This window comes from Stenella coeruleoalba (assembly GCF_951394435.1).
Source record: "Stenella coeruleoalba genome assembly, chromosome: 8".
In the NCBI taxonomy this organism is placed as follows: domain Eukaryota; kingdom Metazoa; phylum Chordata; class Mammalia; order Artiodactyla; family Delphinidae; genus Stenella; species Stenella coeruleoalba.
Window position 1 is genome coordinate 97,803,467 of NC_137154.1, and position 18,853 is coordinate 97,822,319.

General features: G+C 41.5%; 1 protein-coding gene across 7 annotated transcripts in view; it reads right to left on the bottom strand.

Annotated features, from left to right (window-relative positions):
- Positions 1-18,853, bottom strand: part of LOC307190567 (uncharacterized protein) — a 394,123-nt gene that overhangs the window by 253,915 nt on the left and 121,355 nt on the right. Inside the window, exon 1 of one of the 7 annotated variants that reach the window (XR_013829495.1) lies at positions 10,824-11,695. The exons of the other annotated variants lie outside the window; for them this stretch is intronic. The gene's annotated coding sequence lies outside the window, so the exon portion shown is untranslated. Of the gene's footprint in view, positions 1-10,823; positions 11,696-18,853 lie in introns of those variants that run through there. 7 annotated transcript variants of the gene reach the window in all.

An 18,853-nucleotide genomic window follows, 5' to 3' on the forward strand; every position in this document is an offset into this window, starting at 1 on the left:
GAGCACAGCGTCGAAACAAAACCCTACCCCTAAGCACATCATGGAGAGAAATTCTGGAATTTCCTCTGCTCTGTCCCAAGAGCCTATTTTTCTCCTGCATTCTCTCCCTTATTTTTTCACTCCCACAAACTGCATTTATTGAATGACATTATTCTCTTTTGCCGCTCAGTTTGAGCCTAATCTTCTTCCTCATACACGGCTCAATTTCAGTAACGAAACAAATACTTCCAGTGTCTAAGCCCTCATAACTATCAGACATACTGACTTTTTTATATTCTCAATTCTTTTTCATTTGTAACTGTGCTAAAATATACGTAATAAAAATGTTACGATCTTTACTGTTTTTTAATATACAGTTTAGTCGCATTAAGCACATTCACATTACTGTGCAACCATCACCACCCTTCATCTCCAGAATATTCCATCTTCCCCAACTGAAACTCTGTACCCATTAAAGAGTAACTGCCCATCCTCCCCTCTCCCAGCAACCCCCATTTTACTCTGTCTCTATGAATTTGACTTCTGTAGGTACCTCATGGAAGTGGAAAGTGGAGTCATGTAACAGAGACATACTGCATTTTCTTAGTTTTATTGTGCTTCAACTTAACTGCGCCTCACAGATATATGGTGTTATTTACACACTGAGGGTTTACACCAGCCCTGCTTCAAGCAAGTCTGTTGGCACCATTCTTCCAACAGCATTTGTTCACTTAGGGCCTCTGTGTCACGTTTTGATAATTCTGACAGTATTTCACTTGTTCATTATTATTACACTGGTTACCGTGATCTGAGATCAGGGATCTTTGAGGTTACTATTATAACTGTTTTGGGGTGCCACAAACTGCACCCAAATAAGATGGCAAACTTAATCGATAAACCTCCTATGCATTCTGCTTCACCGACCAGCTGTTTCCCAATCTCACTCCCTCTCCTTGAGCCTCCCTATTCCCTGAGACACAGCAGGATTGAAATTAGGCCAATTAATAACCCTACAATGGCCTCTAAGTGTTCAAGTAAAAGAGTTGCATGTCTCTATTTATTTTTTTTAATTAATTTTTACTGGAGTATAGTCGCTTTACAGTGTTGTTGCTTTAGCCTCCACTGTACAACCAAACGAATCAGCCATACACACACAGATAGCCCCTCCCTTTTGGACTTCCCTCCCATTTAGGTTACCACAGTGCATTAGGTAGAGTTCCCTGTGCTATACAGTACGTTCCCATTAGTTGTCTATTTTACACGTAGTATCAATAGTGTATACATGTCAATCCCAATCTCCAATTCATCTCACCACCCCTCCTTTCCCCCTTGGTATCCATACATTTGTTCTCTACGTCTGTGTCTCTATTTCTACTTTGCAAATAAGATCATGTATACCATTTTTCTAGACTCCACATATATGCGTTAATATCCAATATTTGATTTACTCTTTCTGACTTACTTCATTCTGTATGACACTCTCTAGGTCCATCCATGTCTCTACAAATGACCCAATTTCATTCCTTTTTATGGCTAATATTCCACTGTATATAGGTACCACATCTTCTTTATCCATTCCTCTATGTCTCTCACTTTAAATCAAAAGCTAGAACTGATTTAAGTTTACTGATGAAGGCATGTCAAAAGCTAAGCTGCTTACACCCAGTTAGCCATGTTGCAAGTGCAAAGTAAACATCCTTGAAGGAAATTAAAAGTGCTACTCCAGCATACACACAAATGATAAGAAAGTGAAACATCCTTATGGCTGATTTGGGGAAAATTTTAGTGGTTTGGATAGAAGACCAAACCAGCCACAACATTCCTTTAAGACAAAGCCCCATCCAGAGCAAGGCCCTAACTCTTCAACTCTATGAAGGCTAAGAGAGGCAAGGAAGCTGAAGAAGAAAAGTTTGAAGCTAGCAAAGGTTGGTTCATGAGGTTTAAGGAAAGAAGCCATCTTCATAATATAAAAGCACAAGAGGAAGCAGCAAGTGCTGACGTAGAAGGTGGAGCAAGTTAGCCAGAAGATCTAGCTAAGATAATTAATGAAGGTGGCTACACTAAACAACAGAGTTTCAATGTAGACAAAAGAGCTTTTGATTGGAAGAAGATGCCATTTATGACTTTCATAGCTACAGAGGAGAAGTCAATGCCTGGCTTCAAAGCTTCAAAGGACAGTCTGACTCTCTCGTTAGGGGCTAATGTAGTTGGCGACTTAAAGTTGAAGCCAATGCTCATTTACTATTCTGAAAATCCTAGGGCCCTTAAGAATTATGCCAATTCTGCTCTGCCTGTGCTCTCTAAATAGAACAACAAAGCCTGGATGACACCACATGTGTGTATATTGTCATTTACTGAACATTTTAAGCCCAGTGTTGAGACCTACTGCTCAGAAAGAAAGATTCCTTACAAAATATTACTGCCCGTTGACAATGCACCTGTTCACCCAAGAGCTCTGATGGAGTTGTACAGTGAGATTGATATTGTTTTCATGCCTGTTCATATGATATCCATTCTGCAGACCATGGAACAAGGAGTCACTTTGACTTTTGAGTCTTATTATATTAAGAAACACATTTCATAAGGCTATAGCTGCCATAGACAGTGACTCCTTTGATGGATCTAGGCAAAGTAAATGGAAAACCTTCTGGAAATGAAAAAATGCCATAAAGATCATCTGTGATTCATGGGAAGAGATCAAAATATCAACACTAACAGGAGTTTAGAAGAAGTTGATTCCAACCCTCCTGGATGACTTTGAGGGGCTCAAAACTTCAGTGAAGGAAGTAACTGCAGATGTGTTAGAAATAGCAGGAGAACTAGAATTAGAAGTGGTGCCTGAAGACGTGACAATCACTACAATATCATAATATGATTTTCAGGAATGAGGAGCTGCTTCCTATGGATGAGCAAGCAAAAGAAAAAAAAAAAGTGGTTTCTTAAGATGGAACCTACTCCTGGTAAAGATGTTGTCAAGACTGCTGAAATGACAACAAAGTATTTAGAATATTACATAAACTTAGTTGATAAAGCAGCAGCAGCGTTTGAGAGGACTGACTCCAATTCTGAAAGTAGTTCTACTGTGGGTAAAATGCTATCAAACAGCATTGCGTGCTACATGCAGTGTTCATGAAAGGAAGAGTCAGTCAGTGCGGCAAACTTCATTTTGTCTTAATTTTAAGAAATTGCCACAGCCAAACCATAAACAAGATGAAAAGACAACCTGAGAATAGGAGAAAATAGTTGCAAATGAAGCAACTGACGAAGGATTAAACTCCAAAATATACAAACAGCTCATGCAGCTCAGTATCAAAAAGGAACAAACAACCCAATCAAAAAATGGGCAGAAGACCTAAATAGACATTTCTCCAAAGACATACAGGTGGCAAACAAACACAGGAAAAGATGCTCAACATCACTAATATTAGAGAAGTGCAAATCAAAACCACAATGAGGTATCACCTCACATCTCACACCGGTCAGATTGGTCATCATCGAAAAATCTACAAACAATAAATGCTGCAGATGGTGTGGAGAAAAGGGAACCCTCCTACACTGTTGGTGGGAATATAAATTGGTACATCCAGTATGGAAAACAGTATGGAGATTCCTTAAAAAACTAAAAATAGAACTACCATATGACCCAGCAATCCCACTCCTGGGCATATACCCAGAGAAAACCATAATTCAAAAAGATACATGCACGCCAGTGTTCACTGCAGCACTGTTTATAGTAGCCAAGACATGGAAGCAACCTAAATGTCCACCAACAGAGGAATGGATAAAGAAGATGTGGTACATATATACAACAGAATATTACTCAGCCATAAGAAGGAATGAAATTGTGCCACTTGCAGAGACATGGATGGACCTAGAGACTGTCATACAGAGTGAAGTTAAGTCAGAAAGAGAAAAACAAATATCATATAATATCGCTCATATGTGGAATCTAGAAAAATGCTACAGATGAACTTATTTGCAAAGCAGAAACTGAGACACAGATGTAGAGAACAAACTTATGGATACCAAGGGGGTGGGATGAATTGGGAGATTGGGATTGACATATATACACTACTGTGTATAAAACAGATAACTAATGAGAACCTACTGTATAGCACAGGGAACTCTATCAATGCTCTGTGGTGACCTAAATGGGACGGAAATACAAAAAATGGGATACGTATATGTATAACTACTTCACTTTGCTGTACAGCAGAAACTAACACAACATTGTAAACCAACTATACTCCATAAAAAGTAATTTTAAATTTTTTAAAATTAAAAAAAAAAAGAAATTACCACAGCCACCCCCATCTTCAGCACCACCACCCTGATCAGTCAGCAGCCGTCAACAGCGAGGCAAGACCCTCCACCAGCAAAAAAGATTACAGCTCACTGGAGACTCAGATGACGGTTAGCATTTTTTAGCAATGAAGTATTTTTTAATTAAGGTATGCACATTGTTATTGTAGACATAATGCTATCTCACAGTTAATATACTATAGTATAGTGTAAACATAACTTTCATAGGCACTAGGAAACCAGAAATTTGTGACTTGCTTTACTGCTATAATCACTTTATTGCAGTGGTCTGGAAGCGAATCCACAGTATCGCCGAGGTACACCTATATTTGTCTTTCTGTGCCTGGTTTGTTTCACTTAGCATATCGTCCTCAAGGTTCATCCATGCTGTAGCATGTGACAGAATTTCCATCTTTTTTTAGACTGAATAATATTCCACTGTATGTATATACTATATTTTGCTTATCCATTCATCTGTCGATAGTTACTTGGGTTGCTTCCACCATTTGGCTACTGTGAATAATACTGCTATGAACAGGGGGGAAAAATATCTCTTTGAGACCCCACTTTCACTTATTTTGATTACATACTCAGAAGCAGAACTGCTACATCCTATGGTGAATTCTAACGTTTAACTTTTTGAGAAACTGCCATACTGTTTTCCATAGCAACTGCACCATTTTACATTTCTACCGACAGTGCATAGGGTTCCAATTTCTCCACACCCTTGCTAACATTTGTAAATTTTTTTAAGTAGCCATCCTAATGGGTGTGGCATTTCTCCCATCTTCTCAGAGAGTATGGGGGAAATATATGTGTGTCAACAATTTGTTTGGTACCCTAGTTTGTTGTTCATTTCTCATTGCAACTTCTTGGAACTTCGCATGCTCAATCTAATTCTGCTCTGGCTACATTTTCAATCTAGTTTTCCTGTCCTTTCAAAGTCTTCCATCTTTCACTAATTTAGGAAATGTAAAGTTACTTTGAGCAATTAAAGAGATTTCAGTAGAAAGGACTGAAATGTCCATCAACAGATGAATGGATAAAGAAAATGTGAGACACACACACACACACACACACACGGAATACTATTCAGCCATAAAAAAGAATGAAATCTCACCATCTGTGACAACATGGATGGATCTAGAGGGTATTATACTAAGTGAAATAAGTCAGACAAAGACAAATACCAGATGATTTCACTTACATGTAGAATCTAAAAAACAAAAAATGAACAAAACAGAAACAGACTCATAGATACAGAGAACAAACTGGTGGTTTCCAGAGGAGAGAGGGGTTGGGGTGTGGGTGAAATAGGTGAAAGGGAATAAGAGGCACAAAGTTCCAGTTATAAAACAAATAATTCATGGGGATGTAATATACAGAATAGCGAATATAGTCAATAATATTATAATAACTTTAAATGGTGACAGATGGTAACTAGACTTAGCATGGTGATCATACCGTAATGTATGTTATACACCTGAAATTAAAGTAACATTGTATGTCAACTATACTTCATTCGAAAAAATAAAAAGTTTTTAGTACACTGATCCAAAGCAGTTTGCACAGCTCCATTAATCATGCCAACTTCCATCTAAGTAAGTGAGAGAGAACAGAAAAGGTGAAAACACTAGAACTCTGAGATAACAGCCAGGGGACAAGAGTAATAACAGGTATTTGCATAGCAGGCTACATTTTTAAAAATCACGTTAACATTTGCTCTTCCCACTTGAGGAAATTCTCGCTTACATTCCAATTTTCAGATGAAAATTTCAGGCACACTGAAGTGAAATAATTGACTCAAAGTCACACAGCTAGAAAATTTCAGGGTCAGGACCCAAATCCCAGTCATTTCACTCCAAACTGTTTTTAAACTACATGATACTACCTATCATGATACTACATGATACTAATGAGTACTGAGGTCTTCACTTCTGAAGCTGCAAAACTTTTAAGGATCTAATTGTTGGGGAGGAAGATAATTTGAATCTGTTGTTCACATGGAACACCTCTCCAAAGGCAGGCAGTGCACAGAGCATTAAGCACCACCTCTTCCTGGGGCCAGACTTGCCCAACTCTGGACCATACATGTAGATGGATCCAGAATTACGCAAGACATGGGTATCCCCCATCTAATAAACCTGCAGAAATACTACTCAAGAGCCAAGTCTATTGGATCACAGCCGTCTTTTTCCACCTCAGATGCTTTGTGGAGACTTCCCTATTACACATGGTATGCCCAGTGGGCGGGTCACATGAATCCTCTTTGCCATTCGCAATTGACACTCAGTATCCACAAGGTATTGGTTCCAGGAACCCCCACCTTCCCACAGATACCAAAATCCACGCATGCTCAAGCTTTATGTACAATGGGTTAGTCCAGTTGGCCTCCACAGGCCATCCATGGTTGGCTGAATCAGCGGATGCCAAACCCGTGGATACAGAGTGCCGACTGTGTACTTCTCCCGTCAGACCAGATGTCCTCCTCTTGAAACTTCCCAGGGATATTGTGAACTTTAAAGAACGTTGGTAAAGCATAAAAGCTGGGGTTGGGTACATAATATATACTCAAGAAACCAACACCCATCTACCCCCATCGCCTCAGAGTGACCTTCCCTTCCCAGCAAGGACAAGTGGCTGAAGATGACTGTGAGGCGTATGAAGGAGAACACTGAACTCTAAAGCGTTTGAGTATTAAATCAGCATTTAAAGTCTTTACCCGTCCTCCACTGTTCCTGAAGCGTGCTTCGTGCTTCTGCCTCTCCACACCTGTTCTGTTGGTCTACACGTCAGGGCTCTGCGCCTTTACAGGCACCGTTTATTCAGCGAGACTGAGCGTGCTCTGAGGGAAATGGCCCTGCCCTCCGTCTCGTTTTGCAGCCCTGTGACAGTGGGCTTACACCTCTCTATCCAGAGAACACTCAATGGGTAAGCACTGACTCGGTCAGAATTGGGCCCTTGAGTTCTCTAAGGGGATCTTGATAACACAATGCCACACTAAGCCCAGGAGCTTCAGAGCCCACATACTCCATCAACGTCAACAGCCCAGTTGGTGCTGTTCAGAAGGGCCAAGAAATACAAACTCTTGACAATTCCATGGCTTGCCTGTATATGTGCCTTCACTCTTCTTTCTATGAGACCCATGAGACCCATGGTCGGGGAATAACGCGGACTAACCATTCTTCCCTCATGCAGATTCCTTCCATGCAAGGAGCCTGCTTGCAGCACTTGAAGGCCCCCAGAGGTAACTAGAGCTGACCCAACAGTACCACTTCTCTCAGACTATGACCTCCCTCCAGCCTCTCCCTGGACAGAGACCAAGGTGACCCCTGCTCTTGTCTCACTTATCTCCTTAGACCATCCAGCACAGCTTCCAAGTCTTCAATCAATATGCCCGAGGTGCCGCTCATCTGATGAGGTTATTAACTCACCATCACAAGCGTCCTGAGGAGCTGAGAGTTGAGCTAAGAGCTGATTGGAAATCCCAGTAAGAAGAGCTGACACTTTAGCTTGGGAGACACAGAACACAAACCACAATAAGAGCACGCACTGTTCAAAACATCAGAGGGTTTACTCTACACAGAGCATCATCTCATCTAACCCTCACAGCAACCCTGTGCTACGTATCCCCATTCTACGTGCAAGGAAACAGAGACACAAAGCAACCCAGAAAAGTCCGTGTGCTTTGTCACTACACCGGATGGCACACACCCTGGAGTCCCACAGACAGGACTCAAAGCCAGCTCCCCAGCACCCCAAGCGTGACTGTGGCTGACGCACGTCACTTTTCCAGCCTGAGTTTTCTCCTTCCATATTTAAAGTCCCTGGCACTGCCACTCTTCTCACCTTCATGAATCATGGAACTCCTCTTATTATATCCTCCCTTCCTCAGGAGCCCAGAGGTTCCCACCTAGATTCAGGATGGTCTAGAACTTCAAGTCCTGAGTTGGGCGACCTGAATTCCCATCCTCTATCTGACCTCAGGCCGCAAGTCATTCAATCTTTCGATTTCATCATTTGTCAAAGGAAAATGTCAACACTGGCCCTATCTATTTTAGTGGGTAGTGTTCAAGGTAAGATAAAAGGAAAGGTGCAGAAGTTCCCTGAAAGGTTTCAAGCACTTCTCCAAGTTAAGAAACCATCACAGCAATGGAGTCAGTCTGAGAAACTGTTGCACAAAATAACTATCGTCCAAAACCTCAAAGTGAATGGGGAAACTGAGTCCAAGATACAGAAACTGACCCCAGATTACTCCTATTTTTATGTGGGTAGAGTCTTGGACTGGAGCTTGAGGGCTCTGTGTGCTGGTTCTAACTCGGCCACTGCTCTGGACAAGCCACTGGACTCCACTGTGAAATAAGGATATGATGCTTGCCTTCCCCAAGCCCAGTTGTTAGGGTGTGGGCAGGATACAAAAACACTTCGAACACTTGAGACAAGAAAACCTCTAGGTAGTCAATTATATGCATTTTTTTAAATGTGATGTCAGCCTTTTTTTCCTCCCACTCACTTTCCCTTGTCACAATCTAAATTTTATCCAGATGTGAACATGAAGAGGCCTGTCTTTGTTCTCTGCCTCTATGCATACCCTTTGGTTTTCCTTTGTGCCTCAAAAGCTTTCAGTGCTATTCTTTAAGACACAGGTCATGAAGGGGGGGGGGACAGGGTTGGAGAGGGGTGCAGCGATAGAAAAGGGGAGTCAGAGAAAAGAGTTACAGAATGCTCCAGAATGCGTGTCTCCTCTCTCTAAACACAGACAGAGTCAAGACAGTGAAAGGGCCCCTGACTCCAGAAAAATGCCCTCTGCCATACAAAGCCTCCCAGGGCAGCGCTGTCCCAGAGCCCAGAGTGCACGCGCGCGCACGCACACACACGCACGCACGCACACACTTTCATGGAGAACTGTGCTCTCCCATCCCAGAGAGGATTTGTTGTTTCAATTAAACCCACCAAGATCTACACCACATGTTAGGGAAGAAAGGAATAACCAAAACAAGACTGAATTACTTTGGCTATTTCCTTGGGGATCGACCTATATCAAATAATCCACCATCTATGCATCGGAGAAGCTTTTACTTATGAGAAACAGAGGCAGGTGCAGAACCGCAGCAATGGTACTAAATCAAAGCCCGGGGAGCAGAAAGAAGTGGATTTAGATGCATCCACTTAGCTCCTCTACTCATGTCTAAGTCACACTATGGGGAGCAGATCACAGCCCTGGCGGGGTCTGGCCTCTTCGTCCTCGTCTCCCCTGAGGTCCCTTCCCTCCCACTTTGCTCACTGCTTCAGCTGCCCAGTAAGAACAGATGGACAGAAGTTAAAAGAGCAAGGTCAGCCCCTCAGCTATGTCTTATTTCACATGCTGCCCCACCTCTATCATTCCTTTCTGGGACATAAAGATGGAGAATGAAGGGCAGAGGTGCTGATACATTTGAGTTCGTATGAAGCTATGGTATTTTCATTTACATCCCCTGAATAGCTGGCCAGTCTGATTTACACATTGATAATATGTGATGCTTTGTATTCCAGCAAATATTTAATCCCTGAATGATCAATAATCCTCGCCTGGCTGTTCTTTTTTGAAAAGAAATAAATCCCCTTTTTACTCTTAAAATTCTTGAATAAAATTAAACTGCTTTAGCCCAGGATGCACTGTTCCTACGTGAAGCCATGTGGTTTCATAACCTCAGTCCTCAGATGTTTTAAAGGGGCCGCCTTTGCTAACTTGCTATTTCTGAGATCCTAACATCTCTCTAACCTGAGTTTTCTGTGTTATCCATTGACAGTATAAAGACAGCACTTTAAAGTCTGATCTACTTTTTGAATTAAAAGCTAAACTTATTAACCTAAACTAAATCAGTGAGTCTATAGCAGGCAATATTTTTGCATTCCCTGCTTAGTTTCACCCAGAAGGTCTTGATTTAATTCCGTCATTACAAACCTTGTTTCTGCCTTTCTAAATACTGTTTCCCTCCAAAACTACATTAAAAAAAAAAAAAAAAACACACAAAAAAACTCCACTCCTACACAGATTCTAAAATAAAATCTGTATCCCTTTCCCCTTTTCTCAGAGTTAGAGTTGAACATTGAGAAAAATGCACATTAAACGTAGAAAGCGATGGCTCTCCTCTCTATAAGGGGCTCCCAGTGCAGCCTCAAAGCCCACCAAAAGTTCCAAAAACAACAGCAATGAAAAAACAAACTCTCTTTCATCTTTGGCAGCAACAAAAGCAATAACTTTCACCAAACCGACCCACGCCAAGAATTAATATAACACAGAACACATCCACATTCAGACCATTATGGCCACATCAGCTCACCACAATATTTGTTTGAAAAACACATAATTTGTGGTAGAGAGAGAGAACCTCTAATACAAAAAGAGGTTCTTTCAAATGCAAATTAACCAAAAGACATATTTTCCCTGTGTTTGGAAAATCACTCCAACATATGAAAAACATACTTCTTGTGTGGAAAAAAATTTTTTTGATGTCCACCCACTTAGTTGAAAAGGCAATTAAATTCGCTGTAGATTTTACCTTAACAGTTGAGAAAAGTTAACTCCTGGCTCCAGAAGTCCTTAAGGACTTTATTAGCATTCACAGACCTAAGTAGTCTTCTGTTCCCAGGTAGCAAAGTTTCTTTTCTTCTCCACTGAAATGCTCGTGTGAACATTGAAGGACATTGTATTACTGAACTGATCGGAAAAGGATATTGTTTCCAATCTTCTGGCAGGAAGAAATGAGAGGGAAAAGAAAGAGAAAGAGAGAAAGAAAGAAAGGGAAGAAAGAGAGAGAAAAGCAGGGCAAAATGCAGTCTAATCGAGCATTCTTCCTCGTGGAAAAAAAAAAAAAAGTAAATCCAGGATTCTGGAACGGGTTCAAACATAGCTTGACAGGCTACAGGAGAATTCACACTGAGCATGCTTAGCCCTGCACGGCTTGCATGAGACACTCTTAATGAATATTACTTCCTTCCCACTGGCTATTCCTGCTGGAAGTCCACACCCACTCCGCTTTCAGAAGTCAGGAATTTAGCTCCAGCCAAAGTCCAGAAAACATGCTTATGCAGAGACAAGGCCTCACCGATCCATAAACTTTCAGGTTGTGACCTGCAGGTCAGTTTGACAAATAGAACACGGGGGTGAATTTTTTTCTGCCCTTAGTTGTGTTCCCAGCTTTGTGTCTGTCCTAAACTGCAGTTCCCCTGGAGCAAAGAAAACTCGCTTTTTTCCTAAAGAACACCATGTCCTAAATGCCAGTTTAAAGGCCTTTCCGGATCAAGCTTCCAAACCCAGATCAGAATAAGGGTCATCTACATATTAGAACACACCATGAGGATCCTTAGTTTCTGGCTAAAAAATTTTTTTTCTAATTTCTACCCCAAATGGATCCTTTCTGATAACTTACATGTTATCTCTCTCTGAAATGCTACATGCCAGTAGACAGTCTGAAAATATGTTCAAAATTCAGATTTAATCTGCTGTGCTGTCGAGGTCACACCAAAAAAAATGATTTTTCAAACAATGCTTTCCCTTTCTTTAAATCCCTCTGTCATGTTTCATGACGGGAGGACTGACATTCTGGAAATTTAAAAATAGACTATTTCTCTGACAGTCTGAGAAGGCAGGATTCTTATCCTGCAAATGAAAAGGGTTGGGGTAAAAAGAGATGGAGGAAAGGTAGACAGAGAGAGCCTAACATAGCCAGCACAGTAATGAAAGGGCATTTTATAATTAAAATTAATAATAACAAAATGTCTTTTGTTTTCCTTCTGATATTTTCAGGATACCATTTATAAGTTTCTGTTCTTTATCAAATAACAAATTATAAATATTATTACTCATTTGGAGTTAAAGTACTTATTTGCCTAGACACACACGCACCAATCTGTGTTGGAAAAGAAATGACGTCACAGAGGATGAAAAAAATCGAAATTCTCTAAGCGTACAGAGGAATATGGTGCGTCCAGCCTCTAATACAAAGCCTGCCTAGCCAGCATTGATTCCTTGGATTAATAAAAGGGGTTTCTGTGTACCTTATGAGTCAATCCATTGCTTCTCCATACCTGTAACATTTTCAGCAGCCACTGCTGAGCTGCTAGGACACACTTCCCTTACCGAAGACCCTTGCAGCATAAAATATTTCCTTGCCTGCTGTTGAATAAATAAAATTTCCTCAGACATATTTTCCTTCCTGTAATTATGAGGTCTGGGGTAAGTTTAGACATGGGGCGGGGGGAGTGTTTTGTTTGCTTCAGGCTTTGCCTAAGGGAAGAATAAGATTTAGTTCCCTATTCCAAGTGTTTATTTGTCCTGTTAACAGAGCAAACTAAGTTTCCAGCAGTTAGATGACGCTCAGGACAAATGGAATTTCGAACAGCGAAATAATCTCACAGCCTGCCATACAGTAAAATAGGAAGGACGTTTATTCATTTGATCTGAAGAGATGGCCCAGAGATCAGAGAAGCCCCAGACACAGAGGGGAGGGACCCTCTATCAAGGCTGGTGCTTTGACCTGTAGACAGCCTGGCCTCCCTGCCATCACGAAACAGTGGGTTTGTTTGTTTGTCTTCTCCCATGAGGTTGAGCACTCATCCTGAATCTAAGGGTGTGTTGACGGAAACAGTCATTGTCTTTTCCAGTCTGAATTTTAAGACGCCTCTATGCGAAGCTAAGAGGGTCTTTACAGTGACAGCACACTCATCCATTCAATGAACAAATATTTACTGAGCCTCTACTCTGACACTCATCTGGGCCCTAGAAATTGGGTAGTGACTGAGATGGACATGGTTCCTATCCTCAGGGAGCTTACATTCTGGTGACAATGTAAATAAATAAATAACTATGTAAAAACGAATAAACAGTGAATGTAAGTGAAAGGGAGGAAATAGAAGGGAAATGATGAGAGAGAATAAGTTACGGAAACCACGGTGTGTGGGGGTGTGTATGGGTGGGTGTGTCCGGGGCTCGGAGCCACAGAATCAGGAAAATGGGAGGCATATTTGGGAAACTATTTATTAGCCAATCCAATATGTGTTTAAAGAGAATGGTGGTACCTTTAGCAGAAATCAGGAAAGAAAATCATGTCTAACATATGGTCAGCTCAAACATTTACTGGACTGAGTATGTTGAGTGTAAGGGTGATAAGGATATCCAACCTACACTATTATTTTAGTCAGGAATTATACGTAACTGTTAATAGGAACCTGATTACAGTCTCTTAAGTACTTTTCTCTCATTTAAAAGAAATTCAGAGGTTGATAGTCCAAAACTTGGCCACCCAAGTCTATCTTTTTGGTCTAACATCTTTAATGCACACTGTCCATCCTCACGTTTGCTTTATAGTCCAATACGGCGGCTGAACTCCAACCATCACATCTGCTTTCCAGAAGTTAGAAAGAAGCAAGGGTGAAGTAAAAAGTAAAAATGACTGCTGTATTAGTCTTCTATTGCTGCTGTAACAAATTACCTCAAACTTAGTGGCTTAAAAAATATATGTATGTGTGTGTGTGTGTGTGTGTGTGTGTGTGTGTGTGTATACATATATATATATATATATATATATATACACACACACGTATATATATATATATATATGTATATTACCCTACAGTTTTACAGGTTAAAAATCTGACCTGGGTCTCACTGGGGTACAATCAAGGTGTCAGCAGGGCAGCATTTCCTTCTGGAGCCTACAGGAGAGAATCTATTTCCTTGCCTTTTCCATCCTCTGGAGGCCACAGCATTCCTTGGCTTTGGGCCCCTTCCTCTAGCAGGTTGAGTCCTTCTTATGTTGCGTTACTTTGAACTCTTTCCCCTCTTTCACTTACACTTCTCCATGTAATGACATTGGGCCGACCTGGATAATCTAGGATCCAGCTGATTAACCACCTTAATTCTATCTGCAACTTTAATCCTTCTTTTCCATGTAAGTTAACATATTCACAGGTACCAGGGATTAGGACATGGTCATCTTTGGGGGGCATTAGTCAGCTTTCCACACTTGCCTGCAGCTGATTTAACTACCTCAACATGGACTTCTCAAAAGCTGTGTCCAGTGCCTTTCTCTTACATTCAATGGCCCCTTCTATCTGTAAGGAAGGCTACACACAACACTACATTTGACAATATAGAGGCCTTTCCTATGGAATAAGGGAGAATAGAATTGGATAGGCAATTGGCAGTCTCTGACACAAATATCTAGCATGTGAAGCCAGGACTAACCCTGGATTATTGCAAAAGCATCTTAATTGGCTGCCCTTGTTCTAGACTATATGTGTGTCTAAGCCACTGCAAGTTTAAGCTTTCTAAATCACATATGATTAAGACAAATTGGTGTTTCTAAATCTCTATCACTTACCTATTTTCTATGGGACACAAGCCAAATTCCTCAACTGGATGCTTAGGGCCTTTCACATGCTAGCCCTTAACTATCTTTTCAGACTAATTTCTACCACTTGCTCTAACTCCAATAATCCTTCAACCCCTCAGGAATCTACAATTTGTTGATCCTTCCACTCTTTCACTATCCTCACCCCAACTTTTCTCCTGACGAAACTGAAAGGCATGGGCAACCATCAGTTATCTTTTGTGCACACCCTCAGTTCTCCTGATCCCCTTTCACGTTATCATTCTCATCAAGCAGAGGGGATGCTGTGGTGGCCGGGAAGAGTCCTTCAGTCCCAAAGGCCCCCAGTACAATACCCAAGCCAGGGGCATTTGCTGCTGAGGGCTCGCAGCTGAGTCTCTCCCTGAGACCTGTCCTTAGCCAATGGGAGCCACTTCACCAAAGTTATGCCCCATCCCTGGAGACATCCCACATCCACTGATTGGTCCCTAAGGGGGGTATAAGAGTTAAGCCCCCTTGGCTTCATTTGGAACAGTGCTGCCAGTTCTACTGCAATAGCACCACACTCCTACCTCCCCTCTGCCCAATCTGCTACCCTCACTCCTTTACAGGTATTTCTCACAAGAACAACCCCCAAAGCTTCCTACATGCAAATCTCTACCTCAGAGTGTGTTTCAAGAAACTAAAAACAGAGCTACCATATGATCCTGCAATCCCATTCCTGGGCATATACTGGAGAAAAACATGGTTCGAAAGGATACATGTACCCCAATGTTCATTGCAGCGCTGTTTACGATTGCCAAGACGTGGAAGCAACTTAAATGTCCATCGACAGATGAATGGATAAAGATGTGGAACATATGTATGATGGAATATTACTCAGCCATAAAAAAAGAATGAAATAATGCCATTTGCAGCAACGTGGATGGACTTGGAGATTATCATACTAAGTGAAGTAAGTCAGACAGAGAAAAACAAATATCATATGATACTGCTTATATGAAGACTCTAGAAAAAATTATACAAATGATCTTATTTACAAAACAGAAACAGACTCACAGACTTAGAGACCAAACTTATGGTTACCAGGGGGAAGGGTTGAGTGGAGGGAGAGATTGGGAGTTTGGGATTGACATGTACACACTGCTATATTTAAAACAGATAACCAACAAGGACCTATTGTACAGTGCAGGGAATTCTCCTCAATATTCTGTAATAACCTAAATGGGAAAAGAATTTGAAAAAGAATAGATACATGTATAACTATCATTTTGCAGTATACCTGAAACTAATACAATATTGTTAATCAACTGTACTCCAAAATAAAATAAAAATTTTTTTAAAAAGTAATTCTGACCTGAGACAATTGGTACCATGCGTTCTTGGAAGCAGACTCTAAAATAAGTTTTGGAGCCACACCACCAGCTAGCTGGCAATCAGGACTGCATCACCGGCTGGTAAGAGGTAATGAGTAGCTCCTGGCATGCTGTCATGGTACAATTGTTATAACTTCCACCAGTGGTAAACTGGATAGGATACGCGTGTAATGAAATGCACTAGGAAGGATATCTCTGGAACCTGAAAGACACAGACTATGAAGTTGAATAACTGTTGTTGGGGGCTACTGATGCATTGAGGAATGACAATGAAAGGCTGTGGGTGATTAATCATCAATTAAAGGTTAAGTGTGAAAGCCAGTATTTAAAGAGACCTCCTCTTCTGCAGCTAAAGAATCAGAAAGCCGAGGACCAGGGCCACTTAATGATAGGTGTAGCAGAATCCCAGTGGAGGCTGAATTCTCAGACCCTGGGTAGCTGCTACGCCAAGATTAGGACCCTGATTAGGAAGAAATGAAACCCTGAGAACTGGGACATCTGTGTTGATGAACTCGAGCAGGTCCAGGCCCACTCCTCCTCGTTAAGCTGGCATTTATGCCTTTTTTTAAGGACATTTATTCCTTTTCTTAGGTCTTGGCTTTGCAAAAGAATATGTGCCACTTCCTGCAGGACTGCCATGGAGATGATTAATAAAAGATGGTTCTTATTAATCCTTAGGGAAAGATGATGGGCAGCTAACAAGGAAGTTGCCTAATTCATAGAACCGAAAGAAATCAAGCGTGGATGATAGGAAACTGAAGGTAGTCACTCCAATCAAGAGTCAAAATCCTCTGAGCAGTTTCTGGAACAAATCCAGAGCCCATTACTTGAAAGAGAGGCTGAGTTCCCATGAAGAAAATTTATGGAACACAGAAAGCATATGTGAAAATAATTTTCCCAATCCTTCCAGAAAAGGCAAAGTGAAAGACAGTCATTTATTTAGAAAAGGGGAATGACTAGGTATTGTGAAGACACACTGATATCTGAGATCTTCATGGTCACCCTGTTGGAGTGGGGGCTTCGGGAACCAGGTAATACATGGAGTCTTGTCCCAGGTCCAAATTACAGTGTCTCCACTTATTCACAGACCCACTCAGTGGTCATTTCTCTGATACCCAAAATGTACAGTTGAAACGAACATGCTTAAAAATTGGCGGGAGCCACACATGGTTCCTTGGACTGTGGAATAAGATTTATCAACTGAGAAATAAATCCAAGAGGAATCCTCTAAATCTTATCCTCTGGCTAAGATAGTAAATCAAAACAATACTTTATCCCAGGAGGCAATGGCAAAGATAGCTCACCCTCAAGACCAAAAGAATGCAGGGGTGATGGTCCCCATCACATCCCATTTAATGCACCATTCTGACCCCTACAAAAACCAGATGGATTGTGATGGATGATAGTGATATGCAGCAAATTTGAACAAGTAGTAACCCCAGTTGCAGCCACTTTTCCAGATGTGGGACCTTTGCTGGTCACACAGCCTTAAGCACATGGTATTCAGGCACCCACTTATCTGACAAATGTGCTCTTTTCCATCCCTATCAAAAAGCAGGACCAGAAGCAGTTTGCATCCATGTGCAATGGACAAAAGTACACATATACACATTTGCCCCAAGGTGACCCTTCCTCTTTAACAGTACTGTCTAAAAGGACCTGAACAGTGTGGACACTTCACAGAACATCACATCATTCCACTATACGGATGATATCTCATTAGTCTGACTGGATGAATAAGAAGTGGCAAGTACATTAGTGAGACACACGTGCAGGACAGTTGGAAATAAATCTTACAAAGAATTAGGGGACCACCATATCAGTGAAGTTTTTCGGGGTTCGGTTTTGGGTCATGCTGAGACACCCGTCTAAATTAAAGCACACGTTATTGTATGTTGTACCTTCCACCACTAAGAAGGAAGAAGTGCCTGGTAAACCTCTTCACATTCTAGAGGCAGCTTATTCCACTCCTGGGATGCTGCCCTTGCCCACTTACTGAGAAACGTAAAAGTGTTCCAGCTTCACGTAAGGTCTCGAACAGGAATCAAGACCACGATGCAGGGAAAATCAACCACTTGGGCCATATGACCCAGCAGAATCATGGACTTTCCATCATATGGACTTTATACCAAGCTTTGGTAGAAGAATCACAGCACAAACTCTTAGGCATCTGAAGCAAGGCTATGCTTTTGCTAACAGATAACTATAATTTATTTGGCATAATGTTCCTTGCATTGCTACTGGACCCTGGTAGAGATAAAGAATTTGACCACTGAACATTAAGTGGCCATATGGCAAGAACCACCCATTATGGGCAAGATTCTATTAGCCATCTGTAAGGAATGGAGAGACCTAGGTTTTGTAAGGTCAGGAGGGCCCAGCGGCAGCTTACCGTAAGATGGACGTGGTACACCAGCATCAGGCATAAGCAGGATTGAGCTGCAGGGGCAGACAGCCCCGCCCCCTGTGTTATCCACCACAGTTGCACCAATGCCTGTCTCTAAGCTCATACCTGTGACTGCATGGGGTGAAGGATCACTCTGGCAGGGGATGAAAAAGTTTAAGTTCAGATCATGGCTGTGTTGGTTCAGTATGTAGTTACAAGACAAATGAGGGCTGCTGCTGTATTACAGCCTCGCTCAAAGGTGACACCAAAAGACAGTGGTGAGAGGACGTTCTCCCAAAGGGCAGACTTCAGGTGAAAAACCTGTTCATCTACTTGTGTGGAGAAAGAAATGGCCTGAGATTTAAATATACATGGACTCGTGGGCAGTGATAATGGACATGGCTTGGTCAGAACCTAGGAAGTTTGGAAGACTGTGGACAAGAGGTCAGGGGAAAGGA